Genomic DNA, 26,182 nt, shown 5'->3' on the forward strand with positions numbered 1-26,182 from the left:
CATTACATTGATGAACTGGAGCTAGTTCTGTGTCACCCTATGTTATAACTGTTGCATGAGGAATCGCATCTGACATAATTATCCATCACTGATCCAATGCTTACGAGCTTTTCACATATTGATCTTTGCTTAGTTACTTTTCCGTTGCCATTGTTACGATTGCTACAAAAACTGCTACTGTTACTTTTTGCCACTTCTACCGATACTTCCATATTACTTTGCTACTAAATACTTTGCTACAGATATTAAGTCTTTCAGGTGTGGTTGAATTGATAACTCAGCTGCTAATACTTGTGAATATTCTTTGGCTCCCCTTGTGTCGAATCAATAAATTTGGGTTGAATACTCTACCCTCGAAAACTGTTGCGATCCCCTATACTTGTGGGTTATCAAGACTATTTTCTGGCGCCGTTGCCGGGGAGCATAGCTCTATTATTTGAGTCACTTGGGATTTATATCTGCTGATCACTATGAGGAACTTGAAAGATGAAAAAACCAAGATTTATCCCTCAACTACGAGGGGTAAAAATCTGCCTCTGCACTTGATTCACCTTCTGTTATGAGTAAACTTGCGACACCTACTCCTGCTCTTGATTCTGATAGGTCGCATGTTATTGATGATGCCACTTCTGCTTTGCATGATGCTTATGATGAAACTACTTCTATGCTTGATATTACTCTGCCATTAGGTGAATTTCTTGATGAACAACTTGCTAGGGTTAGACTGAATGAAATTATTGAAACTGATAATATTGATGAAAGTGATGATGAAGATTCTCCCCCTAGATATGAATTGCCTGATGTTCCTGAGGGTTACGTTATGGATGAAGAAACAGCTAGAGATCTTTTTGCTTGCAAATATAGATATGATCTTAAGAAACTATTAGCTAAGCTGAAAGAAAAATCTCTGAATGCTCGAATGAAATATGACCCTGCTTTTGCTACTTCACCTATCTGTATTTCTGATAAGGACTATGATTTCTCTGTCGATCCTGAGTTAATTACTTTGGTTGAATCTGATCCTTTCTATGGCTATGAATCTGAAACTGTTGTGGCACATCTTACTAAATTGAATGATATAGCCACCCTATTCACTCATGAGGAAAAATTCGTTACTACTATATCCTTAAGTTATTTCCGTTCTCATTAAAGAGTGATGCTAAAACATGGTTTAATTCTCTTACTCCTGGTTGTGTGAGTAGTCCCCAGGATATGATTTATTACTTCTCTGCTAAATATTTCCCCGCTCATAAGAAATAAGACGCCTTAAGGGAAATATATAATTGTGCAAATTGAAGAAGAGAGTCTCCCACAAGCTTGGGGGAGGCTTCTCCGATTACTTAATGCTTTTCCTGATCATCCTCTCAAGAAAAATGAAATACTTGATATCTTTTATAATGGACTAACCGATGCTTCCAAAGACCACCTGGATAGTTGTGCTGGTTGTGTTTTCAGGGAATGAACTGCTGAGTAAGCTGAATTGCTATTGACTAATATATTGAGTAATGATAATGATTGAACACTTCCTGAACCAACTCCTAAGCCAACTCCAAAGAAAAGGGGTATTCTATTTCTCAGTCCTGAAGACATGCAAGAGGCAAATAAATCTATGAAAGAAAAGGTATTAAAGCTGAAGATGTTAAGAATTTACCACCTATTGAAGAAATACATGGTCTTGATAACCCAACACAGGTAGTAAAGGTAAATTCTCTCTGTAGATTTGATAAAGGGGATATCCCTCGTAATAAGTCTGTTAGTCAATGCCTGGATGAGTTTGATAATTTTATTTTTTTGACTGGGAGTCTGATAATTTTATTGTTAAACAAGAAAACTTCAGTGCTTATGTTGGTAGACAATTGAAATGTAATGCTTATATGATTGAACACTTGAGTGATTATATGTCTAGAGTTAAAGGTGAACTTAAACTAATTAGTAAACATGCTTCTATGGTTACCACTCAGGTAGAACAAGTGCTTAAAGCTCAAAATGATTTGCTCATGGAATTAAATAATAAGAAAAATGATAATGCTGTTAGAGTTATGACTAGAGGGGGTAAAATGACCCAGGAACCTTTGTATCCTGAGGGCCATCCTAAGATAGTTGAGCAAGATTCTCAGAGAACTAATGTTGATACACCTAGTCCTTCTAAGAAGAAGAAAAAGAAAAATGATAGAACTTTGCATGCTTCTAGTGAACCTGTTGTGGACACACCTGAGAATCCCAATGATATTTCTATTTCTGATGTTGAAGCACAATCTGGTAATGAACATGAACCTTGTGATAATGTTAATGATGATGTGTTGATGCTCAACCTAGTAATAACAATGATGTAGAGATTGAACCTGCTATTGATCTTGATAACCCACAATCAAAGAATCAACATTATGATAAGAGAGATTTCGTTGCTAGGAAGCACGGTAATGAAAGAGAACCATGGGTTCAGAAACCCATGCCTTGTCCTCCTAAACCATCCAAGAAAAGGATGATGAGGATTTTGAGCGCTTTGCTGAAATGATTAGACCTATCTTTTTGCGTATGCGTTTGACTCATATGCTTAAAATGAATCCTTATGCTAAGTATATGAAAGATATTGTTACAAATAAAAGAAAGATACCGGAAGCTGAAATTTCCACCATGCTTGCCAATTATACTTTTAAAGGTGGAATACCTAAGAAACTAGGAGATCTAGGAGTACCAACTATACCATGCTCCATTAAAAGAAACTATGTTAAAACTGCTTTATGTGATCTTGGAGCCGGTGTTAGTGTTATGCCTCTCTCTTTATATCGTAGACTTGATTTGAATAAGTTGACACCTACTGAAATATCTTTGCAAATGTCCGATAAATCAACTGCTATACCTGTCGGTATTTGTGAGGATGTGCCTGTTGTGGTTGCAAACGTTACTATTTTAACGTACTTTGTTATTCTTGATATCCCTGAGGACAATAGTATGTCGATTACCCTTGGTAGACCCTTTTTGAATACTACAGGGGCTGTTATTGATTGCAACAAAGGCAATGTCACTTTTCATGTTAATGGTAATGAACATACGGTACACTTTCCGAGGAAACAACCTCAACTCCACAGTATCAATTCTATTGGAAAAATTTCAACAATTACTAATGGAGGTTTTGAATTCCCTCTTCCTACTGTCAAGAAGAAATATGATATTCTTATTGGTGGGGACATACATATCCCTGTTGAGGTAACCTAGTGTTATTCGAAAATTCTCCGGTTTCATGTTATTCGGAAAGAGTTTGTTAACAAGACTTGATCAACCTTGTTAGTGGATTCCTTTTGATGAGCATGAGATGGATGAAGTTAGAAAGCACAACTCTCTGTACCGTCCTTTTACTTTCTGTTATTTAGATTAAATAAAGCAAAAATAGTATTTTCTGTCTGCTTTCTGAATTATCCTTGCAATAAAAAATACCCCGAAAATAGAAGTTCTCCAAATGTCCTGAAAATGAAATATGATTTTTTGTAGAATATTTAAGAATATCTGGCACTGAGAACACACCAGGGGGGCCCACCATTTGGCCACGAGGGTGCAGGGCGCGCCCACCCCCCTAGGGCGCGCCCCCTGCCTCGTGGGACCCACGTGGACCCCCTCCACTTATTCCTGCACCCACTCACTTTGTCTTCCTCCAGAAAAAATCTTCCCATGGCTCAAACCCGTGTTCTAGCTCATTTTGCTGCCATTTTCGATCTCCTTTCTCAAAGCTCCATTCACCAAACTGTTTTGGGGGATTGTTCTTCGGTATGTGACTCCTCCAATGGTCCAATTAGTTTTTGTTCTAGTGCTTTATTTATTGCAAATTTTTCCTGCTTAGGTGACCCTGTTCTTGAGCTTGCATGTCAAATTTTTATGGTCCAAAATAGTTTTAATGCATGATATAGCCTCTAGGCACTTGTGGGAGTAGTTGCTATCAATCTTGTTGAGTTTGGTTCACTTTTATTTTGAGTTACTAAAAATTTCAGAAATTTTTTAGAGGAAGAAAAATGTTCAGGAAAATGTACCAAGGTAGTTCCTCAAGAAATCAAGGACCTAGGCTCGCGATACGTGAGTCGGACAATGAACTACCAAGGGAAGCTCAAGTGCGGCCTTGTGAATGGCCCCAGAGGAGTTTATGGTCCAAGCAGGCATCAAGGAAGTATTTGACGCGTATGTGCATAATGCTGATCTTGAGGGCTTTTTATCAGATAAGTACCCGCAATACCGCTACCTAACTGATTCCTTTGTGAGAAGGTTTAAATTTACATCCTTGCGCAATTCTCACACTGTTCTATTTGATCTTTATGATAAATCATATACCATGGACCTAGAAGACTTCAATATTGCTTGTAAACTCCCGCAGTGGGGCAATGTTAGTGAACCGCGCAAATATGAATATAAAGATTTTCTTGCTAGTATCACTGTAGGGGAATCTAGAGAAATCACTCAAGCCACCATAGGGAGCATTCATTTTCCTTCCATACATTATTTTGCTCTCTTCGTAGGTAGATGCATTAATGGTAAAGATGATGCTTATCACATGTGCGTTCCAGATCTTTGTGTCCTCAAGAGTGTAGTATTAGGTGATAAACAATACAATTGGGGCCATCGTTGCACAAAGATTGCATCTTAACAGTTTAAGGGGAGACTTGTTTGGTGGAATTTATGCAACTCGTGTAGCTAATTATCTTGATGTACCCATACATGAAAATGATATGGAAATACCTCCTGCTTATCTAGATTATAATGCTATGGTTCGTCATCAGTTTGTTGAGAGGAATGAACAGTCCCTCCAATATCGACTAATCTTTGACAGACGTGCACTGTCCATGTTGCTCTCCCTGCTCCTACGTTCTTTGACTTTTAGGCAAAAAGGAGATACGTTATAACCAGGGAGGAGCCAAACGAGTATGAGAGGAGGACGGAGGCAGCTCGCCTCCAAGCCGCTGCATCTCAGTACGACCCCAGTTACAACTTCGGATATCCGCCAGGCTAGCCGTGGCCATAGACCAACTTAGGCCAAAAGCCTAAGCTTGGGGGAGTACGTATTTCCCACCGACATTACATTCATGTTCACACACTCATGCCAATTGTCGGTGCTCATACTTTTTCATTGTACTATCCATGCTAGTTTATTTTCCTTTTTTTAGTCTTCTTCTTGTGTGTTGTAGCTTTTAGCTAGTTTACTTTTCAAGCCTGTAGTAGCAGTAATTAAAAGAAAACCCCAAAAGATTTCTCGTTCTTCTTTTGCTTGTTGGGAGCTTTCCCGTGTAAATAGTTTTATTTTATTTCTTTGGGGGTCGAGAGGAGAAGACCTTGATGAAAATGTTGAGTGGCTCTCATATGCATTATTGTTGATTTAACCAAGATCCCATATTACCTTGTCTTCTCCCTTGTATTAAATGTTTGCATATTCCAGCTTAGTCCAATGCACGTGCACTATTATTATTATCACACCGTGTGACGCCCGCGATTCAATCGTACACTAATCATACACGCAAACGTGTACTATCAAGATCAGGGACTCACGGGAAGATATCACAACACAACTCTAAAAATAAAATATGTCATACAAGCATCATAATACAAGCCAGGGGCCTCGAGGGCTCGAATACAAGTGCTCGATCATAGACGAGTCAGCGAAAGCAACAATATCTGACTACAGACATAAGTTAAACAAGTTTGCCTTAAGAAGGCTAGCACAAACTGGGATACAGATCGAAAGAGGCGCAGGCTTCCTGCTTGGGATCCTCCTAAACTACTCCTGGTCGTCGTCAGCGGCCTGAACGTAGTAGCAGGCACCTCCAGTGTAGTAGGAGTCGTCGTCGACGGTGGCATCTAGCTCCTGGGCTCCAATATCTGGTTGCGACAACCAGAAGAATGGAAAGGGGGAAAAGAGAGAGAAAACAACCGTGAGTACTCATCCAAAGTACTCGCAAGCAAGGATCTACACTACATATGCATGGGTATCTGTGTAAAGGGGCAATATCGATGGACTGAACTGCAGAATGCCAGAATAAGAGGGGGATAGCTAGTCCTGTCGAAGACTACGCTTCTGGCAGCCTCCATCTTGCATCATGTAGAAGAGAGTAGATGGTAAGTTCACCAAGTAGCGTCGCATAGCATAATCCTACCCGGCGATCCTCTCCTCGTCGCCCTGTGTGAGAGCAACCACCGGGTTATATCTGGCACTTGGAAGGGTGTATTTTTTATTAAGTATTTGGTTCTAGTTGTCATAAGGTCAAGGTACAACTCCAAGTCATCCTGTTACCGAAGATCGCGGCTATTCGAATAGATCAACTTCCCTGCAGGGGTGCACCACATAACCCAACACGCTCGATCCCATTTGGCCGGACACAATTTCCTGGGTCATGCCCGGCCTCGAAAGATCAACACGTCGTAGCCCTACCTAGGCACAACAGAGAGGTCAGCACGCCGGTCTAAATCCTATGGCGCAGGGGTCTGGGTCCATCGCCCATTACACACCTGCACGTTGCGAGGGCGACCGGAAGCAGAACTAGCCCCCTTAATACAAGAGCAGGCTTACGTTCACTTCCGGCGTGCGCCGCTCAGTCGCTGACGTCAAGAAGGCTTCGGCTGATACCATGATGTCGAGTGCCCATAACTGTTCCCGCGTAGTTGGTTAGTGCGTATAGGCCACTGGCCAGACTCAGATCAAATACCAAGATCTCGTTAAGCGTGTTATTTTAAAGTAACCGCGGACGCCGACCAGGGCCAGGCCCACCTCTCTCCTAGGTGGTCTCAACCTACCCTGTCGCTCCGCCAGAAGTAACAGCCGGGGACCGTCGGGAACCCAGGCCCACCTCTACCGGGATGGAGCCACCTGCCCCTTCAGCCCCCATCTCCGAACAGTATCATAAGTAATATAACAGTATAAAGTATATAGCATATGCCCGTGATCACGGCCCAGTAGTATAGCATGGCAGACGGACAAGAGTGTAGGGCCACTGATGGAACACTAGCATCCTATACTAAGCATTAGGATAGCAGGTAAAGGTAACAACTGTAGCAACAATGACAGGCTATGCAGCAGAATAGGATTAACCGAAAGCAGTAACATGCTACACTACTCTAATGCAAGCAGTATAGAGAAGGAATAGGCAATATCGGGTTGATCAAAGGGGGGCTTGCCTAGTTGCTCTGGCAAGAAGGGTTCGTCGTCGATGTAGTCGATCACAGGGGTACCGGCAACGGTCTCGGGGTCTATCGAAAAGAAGTAACGGATGGGAACACAATAAATAACAGAGCAATCAAAGCATCACAAAGCATAACATGTCAATACACGGTGCTAGAGGTGATCTAACGCAGGGATAGGTAATACCGGCGAAGGGAGAGAAACATCCGGGAAAGTATCCAAGGTGTTTCGCGTTTTCGGACAGATGAACCAGAGGGGGAAAGTTGCGTGTTAACTATGCCAGGGATGTGTGGCGGACGAACGGGCTGCGTATCCGGACTCGTCTTGTCGTTCTGAGCAACTTTCATGTACAAAGTTTTTCCATCGGAGTTATTAATTATTTTATATTGATTTTCAAAGTTTTATTGAATTTCCAAATTACTAGATTTATTTTAATTCAAAAATAAAAGCAGATTAAACTTTTGTTACCTCGAGCTATCCTAGCCCATGTGTATGACGGTGGGGCCAGGGGCCTAGTCAACTAGCCCAATCAGCATTGACCGGTCAAAGTGAACAGTGCATGTGGGTCCGCATGTCATTGAGTTAGTTCCTTTAACCTATTTTAGCATAATAATCTAACAGTTGGTCCCACTTGTCATTGGGTCATATATTAACTAAGCTAGTTATTAAACTTAGCAGAGGGTAATTAGACTAATGGGTGGTGGTTAGCCTCTAAACCAGATCAGGCAGCACCACGGGGAAGTGGCCAGGGACTTGGCGTGCACGCGCCCAAGACGAAGACAGGCATGCCGCGGCCATCCGCGACCTAGCAAGGCTGGTAGAGCTAGCAGCGATGGCGAGCGGGGTCATGTGGGGGGGGGGGGCAGTGCGGCAAGAGGCACGCAGGGGGTGTGGGCGCCTCTAGGAGCTTGTAGAGGCGGAGCTCCGGTCATGGTGGACGACAGCGCGGGGGTTTCACGAGACGGCATGCATTCGAGCTAGGGGAGAGACGGGAAGACGTGAGGGCTCACAGCCATGGTGAGTAGAAGGAGGGCGCAGCGAAGATGGTGCATCCACGATGGACGCCATGGCCTTGAGGAGGATGGCTCGGTCGCAAGCTCCCCTGCTCGACGTGGGTGCGGGCCTACTGGCGGAGGAGGGTGCGGGCGTCGCGCGGAAGGAGCCGGTGGTATTGGCCGGCTTGCTTCAGTGGCCGACTAGGCGGGGGGCGCCGGTGACGAGGCAGTGGACGGGCGGCTCAGGCGAGCACACGCGCGCGCCGGTGAGCGCCGCCCGTGGCCGGGCGTGGAGATCCAGGCGGCGGCACGAGGATAGCGGGAGAAGCTGCGGGGCGGCATGGTCGGGTGAGCATGAAAGGGGTCAAGCGCGAGCGCGAGCGCTTCCCTCTGTGGGTGGCGGCGCGAGGAGGAAAGAGGCAAGGAGCGAGGGGATCAGGAGAGATGGGATCGATCAGGAGGCTGGGCTCACGATCGGCTAGGTTAAGGGGGATTTAGGCGGGCCTTGGGCCATGTTGTTGCCAGATGGCCAAAAGCACGGGGTACTCTCTTTTCTTATGCCTTTTAATTTCCTTTACTGTTTTATTTCTAGTTTCTCTTTTATTTTGTTTTAGCAAAATACCAAAATGGTACCTAATTTGTTGTTACCAAATATGCCACGGCCACATTAACTTGCTACCCAAACTAAAATAGTTTCATAATTATTTAATATTTAAAATTATTTAAATAGTAGTTTTCCCTGATGTTTTATCCATCTAATAGTATTTAAATATTTTATAAAGGTTTGGTTTCTCCACCATAATTACCTATGCATTATTTGGTTCAATCCGAACATTTTAGTTTTAATTGTTGAAAACTTTTATTGTTTGCTTGATTTTGAATTTGAATTTGAATCAGTTTCTAACTAACGCGAGATTAGCAATAGTAATCGAGGTGACGTGGCATTATTAGCAGAGGTTAATGTAGCTTGATTATCCAGGCGTCACAATTCTCCTCCACTACAAGAAATCTCGTCCCGAGATTTAGGAGGGGAGTAAGGGGGAAGGGATTGGGTTACGAAAAATCTAACGGATCTTCTCGGTCTTGGTTGCTCTTCTCGAAGAGGTCGATCCATTACTTGAGGTCTTCATTTCTCTGCTCCAGTTCATCATGATGAAGCCGACATCCTTTCTTTGGGAATTCCATCGAACTTACGAAAGAATAAAGGGTGGGTATTCCGGGGGAACGAACCTCTGCAAGGTTGACTATCTGGTCGATAATATCGGCGAAGGTGGCGGAAAGTAACTCTCGAATTGAAACTTAAGAAAATATCGAGAGCAAAGTAAGGAGGTGTCATGGGAAGTTTCGAGCGGACAGGCAATTGTTCGATGCCTGTTACAGGGCGTGAAAGGGGTTCAAAGCAACGGGAATAAGTATTTTGTCTGATGCCAGAATTGATGATCTCTCGGAAGGTGGCTCATGAATTACATACGAGGCCACACGCGAGGAACAACCATGGGAACAGGGGTGTTTTCAGGAGAGTCAGGTTTCGATCTTGTGGAACTGTGGGTTATGGGCCCACCATGTGGGTTAAAAGTAGGAAGCGGTGATGTCTTGTTAAAAGTAGGAAGGCGGTGATGTCTTGCACGATCATGCAAGTAAGGCATGTCAGAGGATAGCCCGTCAGTTTTGTTGGCAAGAACGTTGGTACCAAGGGCGAGGGACGAAGAGAACCATTTTCCTGCTCGTTGAACGAGGCAGACCAATAGGCAAAGTTCTCGTCCATCAGTGGTTACCGGAATGTTATCAACAATAGTAATAGGGTCTTACTGACAGAGTTGTACACCGAAGTGTTTGCACAAGCAGGGAATTATTACTGCTTATATCATATATATATATGTATATATATATATCACAATAATGGTTTAAACAACCAATGGAAAGGGAAAAGTGTCCATCAGATTTAATCAGAACAATGGAAAGAAAATGTGTTTAAACACATATTTCAGGGGTATATCCTTCCCAAGAACAATCAGAGCATGATATCCATGACAGGATATATCATAGAAAATCATTTAGGCAAGGGGAGAGGAAGTTCATGACATTACCCAAACAACGGTGTTAGGATAATTGATAAAGAAAATCATAGCATTGTGCTTCAAATGTTCTTATTGAAAATCGGAGTAGCACAGACATGCTTCGAGATATCATTGACATGGTCTTCAAGCAAAGGTCAGACTTTGGATACTCAATGGATCCATCAAGAACAACTTATAGAATAAGTCTTACAATTTCCTCATGGAAGAATGGTTAACATTGCTAAAAGGAACAACTATAACAATAGGCCCTCCAGCCATGTGTGCTAGGCATGACATCACCTTACTGGGTCATATAAATACCAACGTTATAACTCTTGGAAAATGCGTCCCAACCATCATATTAGACCAAGATTCAGTTCTGATAGCTGGCAGGATACCTCAGACTCATGATGTCTGAGAAGGAAGGGGTGCAACACAATTTGACGAGATGGCGTTGCAAGATTCTCGGGAAATGAATTATGGAAGCAAGTTCTGAGTCATGAGTTCATCATTAAACCAAGGACAGGATGAGGAGGTGGTTGATGAACTTAGCGACAATTCATTGAGATTTCCAAAAGATCGATCTCCACAATTAGTTGAATAAGGAGATAACATTTGTCAGATCAAATGATAATAATGAGGTATGCTCGAGGAAAACATACACAATTAAACATTGGTTGAAAGGTGCACCCAAAATATGGGCTTAGGTAGCATGATCAATGTTAGAATGGTGATTCGATAAACAATGGTCTAAGAATGAAATGTCGACCATTAACTTCAAAGCAATATGGTTGCTAGAACTTTTGAACTCGCGCATCATAGTTCAATTGTCGGTTTTCCGGTTAGAAACAACACGGGGACCAAGGAATGAACGGAAATGGCAAGAAGTATCACTTGTACCAAGATACCATAAGAGGTGGTGATATTCTCACGACATTCTTGACATAAAAGATGGTAATACTCCAAGGTAAAGAAGAATAATTGCTGGATAGCACGGATCTCCAGGTATAACACAAAACACGAACAAGTTTGCGTTGGAGGGAAAGCAATAATGTTGTCGATGATAACACAAATCATCGAGGGGAAAGGATGGTACTTGTCATCATGAATTTGATTGATATTCTGGAAGAGCTCGGAATGCTGATGATGATCACGACACATTTGTCGAGAGATTCCATGAAGATGTAATCGATCGGCGATGACACCAAGTCAAAGGAATGATGAAGCGAAAGGTTATTGGAACCAAGGGTACGACACCAACTCGAAATCAAGCTTGTTGTTTAAGGTGAAATGATATGGCGAGGAAGATCGACGTAAGGTTAGCTCATCGTCGAAAATTGTGCTCCAGAAAGAAGGATCAGGTAGCACAGTTAAAATTTAGCACAATAATGATATAGCCGATCAGGCTAGAAATGACATGATCGAGTACAAACTCGTAAGTAAAGAAGATTACTAATAGTTGTTTAATCACGATGCGGACTCGATTCGGTTATCGGTGTCCTTGAGTGTTTAAAGACCCAGAGCCCGAAAAAAATTGAATCAGTGAGAATGTAGTACTTGATGGAGAACTCTTAAGAAGTTATGCAGTTCCGTGATAATCTCGAGAATTTGACATACTGGAGGGTACTACTCGAAGGAAGATCAACATAGGGGTTGCGGAGATGTATTGATCTGTAGAAGACAAGTATTTTCACTTGCCTGAGAAATGGGATCAAGGAGAAAATATGGTCGGAACCACGATTGCAAAGGATCAATTCACAGATACCAGATGATATTATAACAAGGAAATAGTTATTATTACATGAAGCTTCCATGATAAGTATCAGCATCGTGTCCATGGGCATGAACACAAAGTTCAAGGTCGACTCCCACTTCTTCAATGCATAACCTTTCATTCACTTCTCGTTATCGAAGTTGTAGTGTTGAAAAATTATCTGGCGAAGCACCAGAAGAGTATGACTTGTGAAAACTTTCGGGTTCACACGGTTTTAGAGAAGGTATAGGTTCAACCCATCAGGGCATCTTAGAAACATATACCACAAGCTTCAAGAGTAAATATCACCAGCTCGAAAGCAGAGCAAGGTTGAGAAAGTAGAGGATACAATTTACAAAGGCATTATGTATCCGAGGGAAGGCTCACAAGGTTATTGAATATGAAGGACGCTATCGGATAAAATCCATTAAAGGATCTGTCGGTCCATAACAGAGCTGATGTGAGCATTGGCACACAACCAGAGGAAGTAACAATGAAAGGCATTGGATTATAGAAACAACTGACTAATCCAGAGCTCAAATGCAAAGGAATTATGATTTTCAAATCAAGGGATTAGAAGAAATGTTTTGATTTGGGATGGATAAGTTGAATAGTCTTAGGGGTACGATCGACGGCAAATGGATTGGTTGAGAACCAGCTCATGTTTAAAATGACGTCTGAGCCAGAAAGATAATTTAAAAGGATCAACTAATGATTGCGTGCATTCGCACTCATGTTGAATCAATAGGATCAAAATGACGGTGCCTAAGGATACTAACGAATATTGCCAAACATATGGAAAGCATCCATAATGCAAGCAGACAAGTATTGTAGAGCAATAAGCTACTAAGGATTTTTTTGGAGGATTGAATAGTATTTCGAAGACCATTGTGAAACACATGAACAACTAGGGGATGAGCGGATACTCGATAAGGGCGAGAAATTATCCATAGGGGTATTCATGTGGCAAAGAACTGCAAGGCAGTAGGCACAAAATATTCTCAGAACAATAGAGAGGATTTCAGGGTATCTTGTAATAACAAGATCAACTAGGAATAAAAGTAAGAACGGCAAGTGTATGTAATTATCCATAGGGATATTTCGGTGGTAGGGAATTGCAAAAGCAACGGGCACAAAGTCTCGAAATAGTATCGGAGAGTAACTTTGGAATCTTCAGGTGCAGCCGGCGATCATCTGGACTGAAGGGGATCTCCGGGAGAAATTATTTACGAGAACCTAGAGTTAGAGTTAGAAAAATCATTTAACCTGAATAGAAGAGAGATCAGAGTCCCAGAGTAAAGATCGGGGAATAAAAGAGCCTATTACCACTCAATGGCGACGTTTGCCCGTAAGGCACACAGCCATGTTAGTAAAAGTTTTGCAATGTCTAGACTCGACTTCGGCCAAGGAGTTGGAAAGGGGGATTCCTACAGGCAGTCGGCTCTGATACCAACTTGTGACGCCCCCGATTCAATCATACACTAATCATACACGCAAACGTGTACGATCAAGATCAGGGACTCACGGGAAGATATCACAACACAGCTCTAAAAATAAAATATGCCATACAAGCATCATAATACAAGCCAGGGGCCTCGAGGGCTCGAATACAAGTACTCGATCATACACGAGTCAGCGAAAGCAACAATATCTGAGTACAGACATAAGTTAAACAAGTTTGCCTTAAGACGGCTAGCACAAACTGGGATACAGATCGAAAGAGGCGCAAGCTTCCTGCCTGGGATCGTCCTAAACTACTCCTGGTCGTCGTCAGTGGCCTGAACATAGTAATAGGCACCTCCAGTGTAGTAGGAGTCATCGTCGACGGTGGCATCTGGCTCCTGGGCTCCAATATCTGGTTGCGACAACTAGAAGAATGGAAAGGGGGAAAAGAGGGAGAAAACAACCGTGAGTACTCATTCAAAGTACTCGCAAGCAAGGATCTACACTACATATGCATGGGTATCTGTGTAAAGGGGCAATATCGGTGGACTGAACTGCAGAATGCGAGAATAAGAGGGGGATAGCTAGTCATGTCGAAGACTACGCTTCTGGCAGCCTCCATCTTGCATCATGTAGAAGAGAGTAGATGGTAAGTTCACCAAGTAGCGTCGCATAGCATAATCCTACCCGGCGATCCTCTCCTCGTCGCCCTGTGTGAGAGCAACCACCGGGTTATATCTGGCACTTGGAAGGGTGTATTTTTATTAAGTATTTGGTTCTAGTTGTCATAAGGTCAAGGTACAACTCCAAGTCATCCTGTTACCGAAGATCGCGGCTATTCGAATAGATCAACTTCCCTGGAGGGGTGCACCACATAACCCAACACGCTCGATCCCATTTGGCCGGACACACTTTCCTGGGTCATGCCCGGCCTCGGAAGATCAACACGTCGCAGCCCCTACCTTGGCACAACAGAGAGGTCAGCACGCCGGTCTAAAACCTATGGCGCAGGGGTCTGGGCCCATCGCCCATTGCACACCTGCACGTTGCGAGGGCGGCCGGAAGCAGAACTAGCCCCCTTAATACAAGAGCAGGCTTACATTCCAATCCGGCGCGCGCCGCTCAGTCGCTGACGTCAAGAAGGCTTCGGCTGATACCACGTCGTCGAGTGCCCATAACTGTTCCCGCGTAGTTGGTTAGTGCGTATAGGCCAGTGGCCAGACTCAGATCAAATACCAAGATCTCGTTAAGCGTGTTATTTTAAAGTAACCGCGGACGCCGACCAGGGCCAGGCCCACCTCTCTCCTAGGTGGTCTCAACCTACCCTGTCGCTCCGCCAGAAGTAACAGCCGGGGACCGTCGGGAACCCAGGCCCACCTCTACCGGGATGGAGCCACCTGCCCCTTCAGCCCCCATCTCCGAACAGTATCATAAGTAATATAACAGTATAAAGTATATAGCATATGCCCGTGATCACCTCCCTAAGTGATCACGGCCCAGTAGTATAGCATGGCAGACGGACAAGAGTGTAGGCCCACTGATGGAACACTAGCATCCTATACTAAGCATTAGGATAGCAGGTAAAGGTAACAACTGTAGCAACAATGACAGGCTATGCAGCAGAATAGGATTGACCGAAAGCAGTAACATGCTACACTACTCTAATGCAAGCAGTATAGAGAAGGAATAGGCGATATCGGGTTGATCAAAGGGGGGGCTTGCCTGGTTGCTCTGGCAAGAAGGGTTCGTCGTCGATGTAGTCGATCACAGGGGTACCGGCAACGGTCTCGGGGTCTACCGGAAAGAAGTACCGGATGGGAAAACAATAAATAACAGAGCAATCAAAGCATCACAAAGCATAACATGTCAATACGTGGTGCTAGAGGTGATCTAACGCAGGGATAGGTAATATCGGCGAAGGGGGGAACATCCGGGAAAGAATCCTCGGTGTTTCGCGTTTTCGGACAGATGAACCAGAGGGGGAAAGTTGTGTGTTCACTATGCTAGGGATGTGTAGCGGACGAACGGGCTGCGTATCCGGATTCGTCTCGTCGTTCTGAGCAACTTTCATGTACAAAGTTTTTCCATCCGAGTTATTAATTATTTTATATTGATTTTCAAAGTTTTATTGAATTTCCAAATTACTAGATTTATTTTAATTCGAAAATAAAAGCAGATTAAACTTTTGTTACCTTGAGCTATCCTAGCCTATGTGTATGACGGTGGGGCCAAGGGCCCAGTCAACTAGCCCAGTCAGCATTGATCGGTCAAAGTGAACAGTGCATGTGGGTCCGCATGTCATTGACTTAGTTCCTTTAACCTATTTTAGCATAATAATCTAACAGTTGGTCCCACTTGTCATTGGGTCATATATTAACTAAGCTAGTTATTAAACTTAGCAGAGGGTAATTGGTGGTTAGCCTCTAAACCAGATCAGGCAGCACCATGGGGAAGTGGCCAGGGACATGGCGTGCACGCGCCCAACACAAAGACAGGCATGACGCGGCCATCCGCAACCTGGCGAGGCTGGTAGAGCTAGAAGCGGTGGCGAGCGGGGTCATGTGGGGGGGTGGGGCAGCGCGGCAAGAGGCGCGCAGGGGGTGTGGGTGCCTCTAGGAGCTTGTGGAGGCGGAGCTCTGGTCATGGCGGACGACAGCGCGGGGGTTTCACCAGACGGCATATATTCGAGCTAGGGGAGAGACGGGAAGACGTGAGGGCTCACAGGGATGGTGAGTAGAAGGAGGGCGCAGCGAAGATGGTGCATCCACGGCGGACGCCATGGCCTTGAGGAGGAAGGCTTTGGCGCGAGCTCCCCTGCTCGACGTGGGTGCGGGCCTGCCGGCGGAGGAGGGTGCGGGTGTCGCGCGGAAGGAGCCGGTGGTGCTGGCCGGCTTGCTTCGGTGGCCGACTAGGCGGGGGGCGCCCGTGACGAGGCAGTGGACGGGCGGCTCAGGCGAGCACACGCGCGCGCCGGTGAGCGCCGCCCGCGGCCGGGCGTGGAGATCCAGCGGCGGCACGAGGACAGCGGGAGAAGCTGCGGGGTGGCATGGTCGGGCGAGCATGAAAGGGGTCAAGCGCGAGCGCGAGCGCTTCCCTCTGTGGGTGGCGGCACGAGGAGGAAAGAGGCAAGGAGCGAGGGGATCGGGAGAGATGGGATCAATCAGGAGGCTGGGCTCATGATCGGCTAGGTTAAGGGGGATTTAGGCGGCCCTTGGGCCATGTTGTTGCCAGATGGCCAAAAGCACGGGGTACTCACTTTTCTTATGCCTTTTAATTTCCTTTACTGTTTTATTTCTAGTTTCTCTTTTATTTTGTTTTAGCAAAATACTAAAATGGCACCTAATTTGTTGTTACCAAATATGCCACGGCCACATTAACTTGCTACCCAAACTAAAATAGTTTCATAATTATTTAATATTTAAAAGTATTTAAATAATAGTTTTCCCTGATGTTTTATCCATCTAATAGTATTTAAATATTTTATAAAGGTTTGGTTTCTCCACCATAATTACCTATGCATTATTTGGTTCAATCCGAACATTTTAGTGTTAATTGTTGAAAACTTTTATTGTTTGCTTGATTTTGAATTTGAATTTCAATCAGTTTCTAACTAACGCGAGATTAGCAACAGTAATCGAGGTGACGTGGCATTATTAGCAGAGGTTACTGTAGCTTGATTATCCGGGCGTCACACACCATTCGGTCGTGCAAGTGAAAGGCAATAATGACGATATATGATGGACTGATTGAGATGAGAGAAGCTGGTATGAACTCGACCTATCTTGTTTTTGTAAATATGATTAGTTCATCATTCCTGATTCAGCCTATTATGAATGAAACATGTTTGCAATGACAATTAGAGATTATAGTTGCTCATGCCATGCTTAATTTGCTAGGAGTTTATAATGGTTTACCTTGTGTGCCAACATGCTATTAAAATGGTTGTGATGTGGTATGATAGGGTGGTATCCTCTTTTGAACGATTCGAGTGGCTTGACTTGGCACATCTTCATGCTTGTATTTGAAAAAAAATCAATATAGCCTCCACGATATTTATGTTCATGGTGAATTATATCCTACTCATGCTTGCACTCAGTGTTGATTAATTTTAATGCATGTTCATGACTGTTGTCGCTCTCTAGTTGGTCGCTTCCCAGTCTTTTTCTAGCCTTCACTTGTACTAAGTGGGAATACTGCTTGTGCATCCATTTCCATAAACCCCAAAGTTATTCCATATGAGTCCACCATACCTTCCTATATGCGGTATCTACCTGCCGTTCCAAGTAAATTTGTATGTGCCAAACTCTAAACCTTCAAATGAAATTCTATTTTGTATGCTCGAATAGCTCATGTATCAACTAGGGCTGTCTATATCTTCCATGCTAGGGGGTTATTCTCATGATGAGTGGACTCCGCTCACCATTCACGAGAAAATGGCTGGTAACCGGGATGCCCAGTCCCATGCTCAAATCAAAATAATTGAAAACAAAACTCCCCCACAATTGTTGTTAGTTGGAGGCACCCGTTGTTTTGGGCAAGCCATGGATTGATGCTTGTTGGTGGTGGGGGAGTATAAACTTTACCATTCTGCTTGGGAACCGCCTATAATGTGTGTAGCATGGAAGATATCGAGATCTCTTGGTAGTTATGTTGACAATGAAAGTATGCCACTCAAAATATTATTTATCTCTATTTCAAAACTCGAGCTCTGGCACCTCTACAAATCCCTGCTTCCCTCTGCGAAAGGCCTATCTATTTACATTTATGTTGAGTCATCACCCTCTTATTAAAAAACACCAGTTGGAGAGCACTGCAGGCATTTGCATGCATTAGTATTAATTTACATTGAGTATGACTATGACTGGATCTCTCTTACGATCAATTATAATGTCTAGTCAGTCCTTGATCTTCAGAGGCGCTCTGCATTTATGTTTTGCGGTCTCAGAAAGGGCTAGTGAGATACCATCTTGTTATATCATATTATGATTGTTTTGAGAAAGTGTTGTCATCCGAGATTTATTATTGCTCGCTAGTTGATTATGCCATTGATATGAGTAAACATGAGACCTAAATGCTATTGTGAATATGGTTAGTTCGTAATCTTTGCTGAAAACTTGAATGCTGGCTTTACATACTTGCAACAACAAGATCAAACAGAGTTTGTAAAAGTTTTTCTTTATCACTTTCAGTTTGTCAACTGAATTGCTTGAGGACAAGCAAAGGTTTAAGCTTGGGGGAGTTGATACGTCTCCAACGTATCTACTTTTCAAAACACTTTTGCCCTTGTTTTGGACTCTAACTTGCATGATTTGAATGGAACTAACCCAGACTGACGTTGTTTTCAGCATAATTGCCATGGTGTTATTTTTGTGCAGAAATAAAAGTTCTCGGAATGACCTGAAACTTCACGGAGAATATTTTTGGAATTTATAAAAATACTTGCGAAAGAATCAGCATCAGGGGGCCACACCCTGTCCACGAGGGTGGAGGGCGCGCCCAACCCCCAGGGGCACGCCCCCTGCCTCGTGGGCCCCCTGAGACTCCACCGACCTCAACTCCAACTCCATATATTCACGTTCAGGGAGAAAAAATCAGGAAGAAGGATTCATCACGTTTTACGATACGGAACCGCCGCCAAGCCCTAATATCTCATAGGAGGGCTGATCTGGAGTCCGTTCAGGGCTTCGGAGAGGGGAATCCGCCGTCGTCGTCATCATCAACCTTCCTCCATCACCAATTTCATGATGCTCACCGCTGTGCGTGAGTAATTCCATCGTAGGCTTGCTAGTCGGTGATGGGTTGGATGCGATTTATCATGTAATCAAGTTAGTTTTGTTAGGGTTTGATCCCTAGTATCCATTATGTTCTGAGATTGATGTTGCTATGACTTTGCTACGCTTAATGCTTGTCACTAGGGCCCGAGTGCCATGATTTTAGATCTGAACCTATTGTGTTTTCATGAATATATGTGAGTTCTTGATCCTATCTTGCAAGTCATTAGTCACCTACTATTTGTTATGATCCGGCAACTCCGAAGTGACAATAATCGGGACCACTCCCGGTGATGATCGTAGTTTGAGGATTTCATGTATTCACTAAGTGTTAATGCTTTGGTCCGGTACTCGATTAAAAGGAGGCCTTAATATCCCTTAGTATCCAATAGGACCCGGCTGCCATGTGAGGGTAGGAAAAAGATGTCATGCAAGTTCTTTTCCATAAGCACGTATGACTATATATGGAATACATGGCTACATTACATTGATGAGCTGGAGCTAGTTCTGTGTCACCCTATGTTATAACTGTTGCATGAGGAATCGCATCCGACATAATTATCCATCACTGGTCCAATGCCTACAAGCTTTTCACATATTGATCTTTGCTTGTTACTTTTCCATTGCCACTGTTACGATTGCTACAAAAATTGCTACTGTTACTTTTTGCCACTGCTACCTTTACTTCCATATTACTTTGCTACTAAATACTTTGCTGCAGATATTAAGTCTTTCAGGTGTGGTTGAATTGACTACTCAGCTGCTAATACTTGAGAATATTCTTTGGCTCCCCTTGTGTCGAATCAATAAATTTGGGTTAAATACTCTACCCTCGAAAACTGTTGCGATCCCCTATACTTGTGGGTTATAAGCGTCACGACCAGAAGCTTTGTAGGACAATACCACCTTTTGTCAGGATAAGATGTACTACTTGTCCCCGTTCGAATTGGCCACCATGCGATCCCTTCCCACTTACATTTTGGGGGAAGAGGACCGAAGCCGCTATAAGTATATGTTAGCCCCCACCATAGCAGGGGGTCTGTCGGTGTACAAGAGTAGGGGCTCTCCTTTTGACCCCTTTACTTGTGCACGGGCAGTCAGAGCCACGTGCCACGGCCACACTTAGCAGGGCAGAGGAGGGAAGACGGAGAGAAGCCAAAGCACAAGACAACCAAGGCAATGCCAAGACCAGAAACACAGGAGGGCAAGATGGCGAGGTAGACTCCCTCAGCAAGATCCTTGCCGAGGCAGCCTCCGCAGCCCCGGCAAGAGCCTTGCCGGGGCAGCCTGCCCGATGCCAGCGGAGCAAGCCACCCTTGAGCCCACGGGTTCCAACTCAACCAACTACATTGGAACCAAGGCTCGGGAGGCGCCTCTATGGTGGCATGCAGATCTTCGTCAAGATCATAAACATGTGAAATCAGATGAGGACCAGATGACGGCGACCCTCGGCAGGATCCTGGCCGAGGAAATCCACAAGACCCCCGGCAAGCGCCTTGCCGGGGACGACTGCAAAGCCACGGCAAGACCCTTGTCGGGCCCCCGGCAAGACCCTTGCCGAGGGCATCAGCAGGGCCAACCCCAAGCAGCTGCTAGCTCAACCAGCTGGGCAGGCACCTGCGTGGCAACGGGCGACCTCTACACCGACTCTGCAAGCACCTGCGTGGTGGTATGCAAGCCTTCGTGAAGACTCCACCACAGCGCCAGCCCAGCAGCCAGCCAACGTGGCGCCGCGATGCCTCGTCAGCTCGGACGCGTGTCAAGGCCAGGCGAGGCGGCGACAGCTGGGACGTGCTTCCTTGCCATCCCCGATAAAGCAAGGGGGACACGTCGGCAGTGCATTAAATGCGTTTTTCCTATGGTTCTAGAGGATAGTCTTATCAACTGTAGACCTTTCCACCTCCTGTGTGCCACTGTGGTAACCCCTTTTGCCTATAAAAGGAGGCCCGAGGCGGCCAGGAGAGGGATTCGGCTCTTTTGGGCAAGTTGCGCCCCGTAGCTAGCTCAAGAACACAAGAACACTCAATACATCCACCAAAGCAGGACTAGGGTATTACGCATCTTCGCGGCCCGAACCTGGGTAAACGACCCGTGTGCTTCCTGCCAGACATGCTCTTTGCACAACCTCGCGCCCGCCGACCGTAGAAGGGATCCCAGTGACCCCATAGGTGTCGTTCCCACCGACATCTTTGGCGCGCCAGGTAGGGGGCGCAGTTGTGGAAATCCGGTCTACCAGTTAGCCTAGTAGTTCTTCATCGTCATGGCTCCCAAGAAGAAGGCAGACACGGCGATCGGTTCGTCGGGAGCCGGACGGCCCGTACAGGTGCGGGCGAGCAGCGGGCCGGTCGCGGACAGGACCCGAGGCGCGGCCCGCGAGCACCAACATCGCTCTGGCAGTCAGAGCCTGGCGAGCGGCGTTTCATGCGCAAGACGACGGGCCGCACGCCGTAAAATCCAGAGACGGAGTTGGGCCCCCCGCAGGCGGCGCGGGGCCCTCCGGGGGCGTCGCCATACCACCCGCGGGCGGCACGGCGACCTCCGAGACGCCCACCCTGGCGCCCACAGCGCGCTCTTCCCAGGGTGTGTGCGACGAGCAGTGTCACCACGTCGGTGACCCTGGACACCGCCGTAGGAAGAGCCCTGTGCATCATCTGCGGGATGAAGGAGGCCAGCATGCCCGCCGAAGTGCTAGCGAAAATGGCACGCAGCCGCTGGGCCGTGATAGAGCTCCTTCTAATGTGGTTAGAAGTTGAAGTGCGCCACAGTCCACGCAGCTTTCGCCACCACCCACGCCAGTAGAAGCTTTGGTGCACGTGCAGCTACTCCTCGACTTCCCTCGTGCCGCGGAGAAGCTCGATGAATGGAGGGCCACCATCCGGAGCCTCGTCGCCGTCGGCAACAAAGATGATCCAAGACCGGCGGGGCCCTCAGGCAGGCACTCCGTCGAGCCACCACATGCCAGCGGTGGAAGGACCAGGGGAGCTGCAGCCACAGTGCACTCTCCTCCCCCGCGCCAGTTGCCGCCGGTGCCGGTCCGTCGTGAGGACGCTTGTGATAACATTTCCATAGCGTCGTCCGACCCACGGACCCACCGCGACCAGCGCCAAGTTCTTCAAGAACGAGCCCATGAAGACGCTCGAACCACCATTGAGCGCCAGCGCGATACACGCCACCGGTTGGATAAGCGGGCAGGACCCGCTATGGACCACGCAGCACCGGGGGGCTTCGGCGGCCTACCTTACGAGGTGGGTTGCCCAGCCTTTACCCGTGAGCCGCGGCAGTTCCAGTGGCCGTCCCACCGCACGTTCAAGCCCGACGCCGGCGAGAAGTACAACGGCAAGACCCATCCGTCAGAGTTCCTCAGCATCTACACCATCACGATGCAAGCTGCTGGAGCTCGCGATGACAAGGTGCTTGCCAATTACTTCCCGTTGGCACTGAAGCCCAACGTCATGTCTTGGTTGATGCACTTGCCGGCGGATTCCATTTCTTCTTGGTCGGATCTGTGCCATGAGTTCGTTGGTGCCTTCACCGGAGGCCACCAAGCTCATGGCCAGGCCAGTGATTTGCATATCATTCCCCAGAAGGAAGGGGAAACCCTGCGCAAGTACATACTGAGGTTCATCCGGGTGCAGTACAATATCCCCGATGTTCATCCCGCCGCCGTGATTAGCGTGTTCCATCAGAACATGCGCAATCGCAAGATGCATGAAGAGCTGGCGATGAACAAGGTTAAGGATGTGGCCGAACTTTATGTTCTGGCCGATAGGTGCGCCCGGGCTGAAGAGGGAAGGAAGTACCCCGGCGAGGACGTCGGCGTGGAAACCGACTCTTCTGATGAATACACCGCCGCCCTGACGAAGAAGGGCCGGCGTCGCAACAGAAAACGCAAGGGCAAGGCCATGCTTGCCGTCGAGGGATCCGACGACACCGGCGCTGCCAGGAAGGCCAAGGCAGACGACCCCGGCAAGGAGATTGCTGGGTGCGCCGCCTGCCGGGCCTTGGCAGCTGCCGACAAGCCAGGAGGCTCCGACAAGCAGTATTGCAAGATCCACCGCACCAAGGGCCACAACCTCCAGAACTGCCAACAGGTCGAGCTGCTTGCCGAAAAGCAAAAGGCCGAGTATGAGAGGCGGGACAAGGAGAAGGGTCGGGATGGTGCCGAAGGATCTGGCAAGAAGCGTGGCGGTCAAGGAGGCCGCCGCGGCAAGGATAACCAGCAAGAGAGGCCCGCTCGGGGCCGTGACAAGAAGCAGGAAGATGATGATCATGACGAGGACGACGAGTCCGGCGAGCAAGAGTTTCAAAAGGCTACGGAAGCCATGTGCGTCGATGGTGGCGCCTCGCTGCACACTTCTCACCGCCAGCTCAAGCAGTGGGCGCGTGAGATCACAGCAGCGGAGCCATCGTTCGACGCTCAGAAGCCGCTGAAATGGTCCAGCACGCCCATCATCTTTGACACCGAGGACCACCCTGATCGCACCACTGCGGTCGGGTGTTTGCCGTTGTTGGTCTCACCAACGATACACAACTGTGACGCCCCCGATTTGACCGTACACTAATCATGCACGCAAATGTGTATGATCAAGGTCAGGGACTCACGGGAATATATCACAACACAACTCTAAAACATAAATAAGTCATACAAGCATCATAATACAAGCCAGGGGCCTCGAGGGCTCGAATACAAGTGCTCGATCACAGACGAGTCAGCGGAAGCAACAAAATCGGAGTACAGACCTAAGTTAAACAAGTTTGCCTTAAGAAGGCTAGCACAAACTGGCATACAGATCGAACGAGGCGCAGGCCTCCTGCCTGGGATCCTCCTAACTACTCCTGGTCGTCGTCAGCGGCCTGCACGTAGTAGTAGGCACCTCCAGTATCGTAGGAGTCATCGTCGACGGTGGCGTCTAGCTCCTGGACTCCAGCATCTGGTTGCGACAACCAGATAGAAAGGAAAGGGGGAAAAGAGGGAGAGAAGCAACCGTGAGTACTCATCCAAAGTACTCGCAAGCAAGGAGCTACACTACATATGCATGGGAATATGTGTAAAGGGGCATATCAGTGGACTGAACTGCAGAATGCCAGAATAAAAGGGGGGTAGCTAGTCCTGTCGAAGACTACGCTTCTGGCCATCTCCATCTTGCAGCATGTAGAAGAGAGTAGATTGTAGTCCTCCAAGTAGCATCGCATAGCATAATCCTATCCGGCGATCCCCTCCTCGTCGCCCTGTTAGAGAGCGATCACCGGGTTGTATCTGGCACTTGGAAGGGTGTATTTTATTCAGTATCCAGTTCTAGTTGTCATAAGGTCAAGGTACAACTCTGGGTCGTCCTTTTACCGAGGGACACGGCTATTCGAATGGATAAACTTCCCTGCAGGGGTGCACCACATAACCCAACACGCTCGATCCCATTCGGCCAGACACACTTTCCTGGGTCATGCCCGGCCTCGGAAGATCAACACGTCGCAGCCCTACCTAAGAACAACTGAGCGGTCAGCACGCCGGTCTAACCCTATGCGCGCAGGGGTCTGGGCCCATCGCCCTATGCACACCTGCACGTTGCGAACGCGGCCGCGAGCAGACCTAGCAACCCACACGATCACGGCGGTTACGTCAACGCGGTCCAACCGGCGCGCGCCACTCAGTCGCTGACGTCAAGAAGGCTTCGGCTGATACCACGACGCCGGGATACCCATAACTACTCCCGCGTAGATGGTTAGTGCGTATAGACCAAATGGCCAGACTCAGATCAAATACCCAGAACTCGTTAAGAGTGTTATTGAAGTAACCGCGAATGCCGACCAGGGCCAGGCCCACCTCCCTCCTAGGTGGTCTCAACCTGCCCTGTCGCTCTGCCTCAAAGTAACAGTCGGGGGCCGTCGGGAACCCCGGCCCACCTCTACCGGGATGGAGCCACCTGTCCTTTCAGCCCCCTCATCAGAATCACTTGCGGGTACTCCTCGAGCCGACCCGACTTTAGTCACCACATGTGTCATGTATAATGTATATAGTATATACCCGTGATCACCTCCCAAAGTGATCACAGCCCAGTAGTATAGCATGGCAGACGGACAAGAGTGTAGGGCCACTGATGGAACACTAGCATCCTATACTAAGCAGTAGGGTAGCAGGTAAGGGTAACAACTGTAGCAACAATGACAGGCTATACATCAGTATAGGATTAACAAAGCAGTAACATGCTACACTACTCTAATGCAAGCAGTATAGAGAAGAATAGGCGATATCTGGTGATCAAGGGGGGGGGGCTTGCCTGGTTGCTCAGACAAGAAGGAGGGGTCGTCTGTGACGTAGTCGACCACAGGGGCATCCGCATCGTCACGGGGTCTACCGAAGAGAAGAGGGGGAGAAACAGTAAATACATAGCAAGCAAGTGCATAACAGGACAACAGGTAGAGCTAGACATGTTCTAACGCGGTATGAGGTGATACCGGTGAAGGGGGGAAACATCCGGGAAAATATCCCCGGTGTTTCACGTTTTCGGACAGATGAACCGGAGGTGAAATGTTGCAGGTTCACTATGCTAGGGACGCGTGGCGGACGAACGGACTGCGTATTCGGATTCGTCTCGTCGTTCTGAGCAACTTTCATGTTGAAAATAATTTAATCCGAGTTACGGATTAAAAGATATGATTTTCTAAGATTTTATTAATTTCTGGAATTTAATTAATTATTTAATTTAATTCGAAATTGGAATTATGACATCAGCATGATGTCATGCTGACATCAGCAGTCAACAAGGGTTGACTGGGTCAAACTGACGCGTGGGTCCAGTGGGACCCACCTGTCATACTCTGCTAGGTTAACTAGGGTTTAGGTTAAACTAATTACTGTTTATTTAAACTAACAGGTTAATTAGATTAATTAAATATGATTAATTAACTTAATTTAATTAATTAATTAATTAATTAAGTAAATTTATTATTATTTTTATTATTAATATTATTATTATTTTTTTAAACGTTCTGGGCGGGCCCCATGTGCCATA

This window comes from Triticum aestivum, chromosome 7D (assembly GCF_018294505.1).
Source record: "Triticum aestivum cultivar Chinese Spring chromosome 7D, IWGSC CS RefSeq v2.1, whole genome shotgun sequence".
In the NCBI taxonomy this organism is placed as follows: Eukaryota; Viridiplantae; Streptophyta; class Magnoliopsida; order Poales; family Poaceae; genus Triticum; species Triticum aestivum.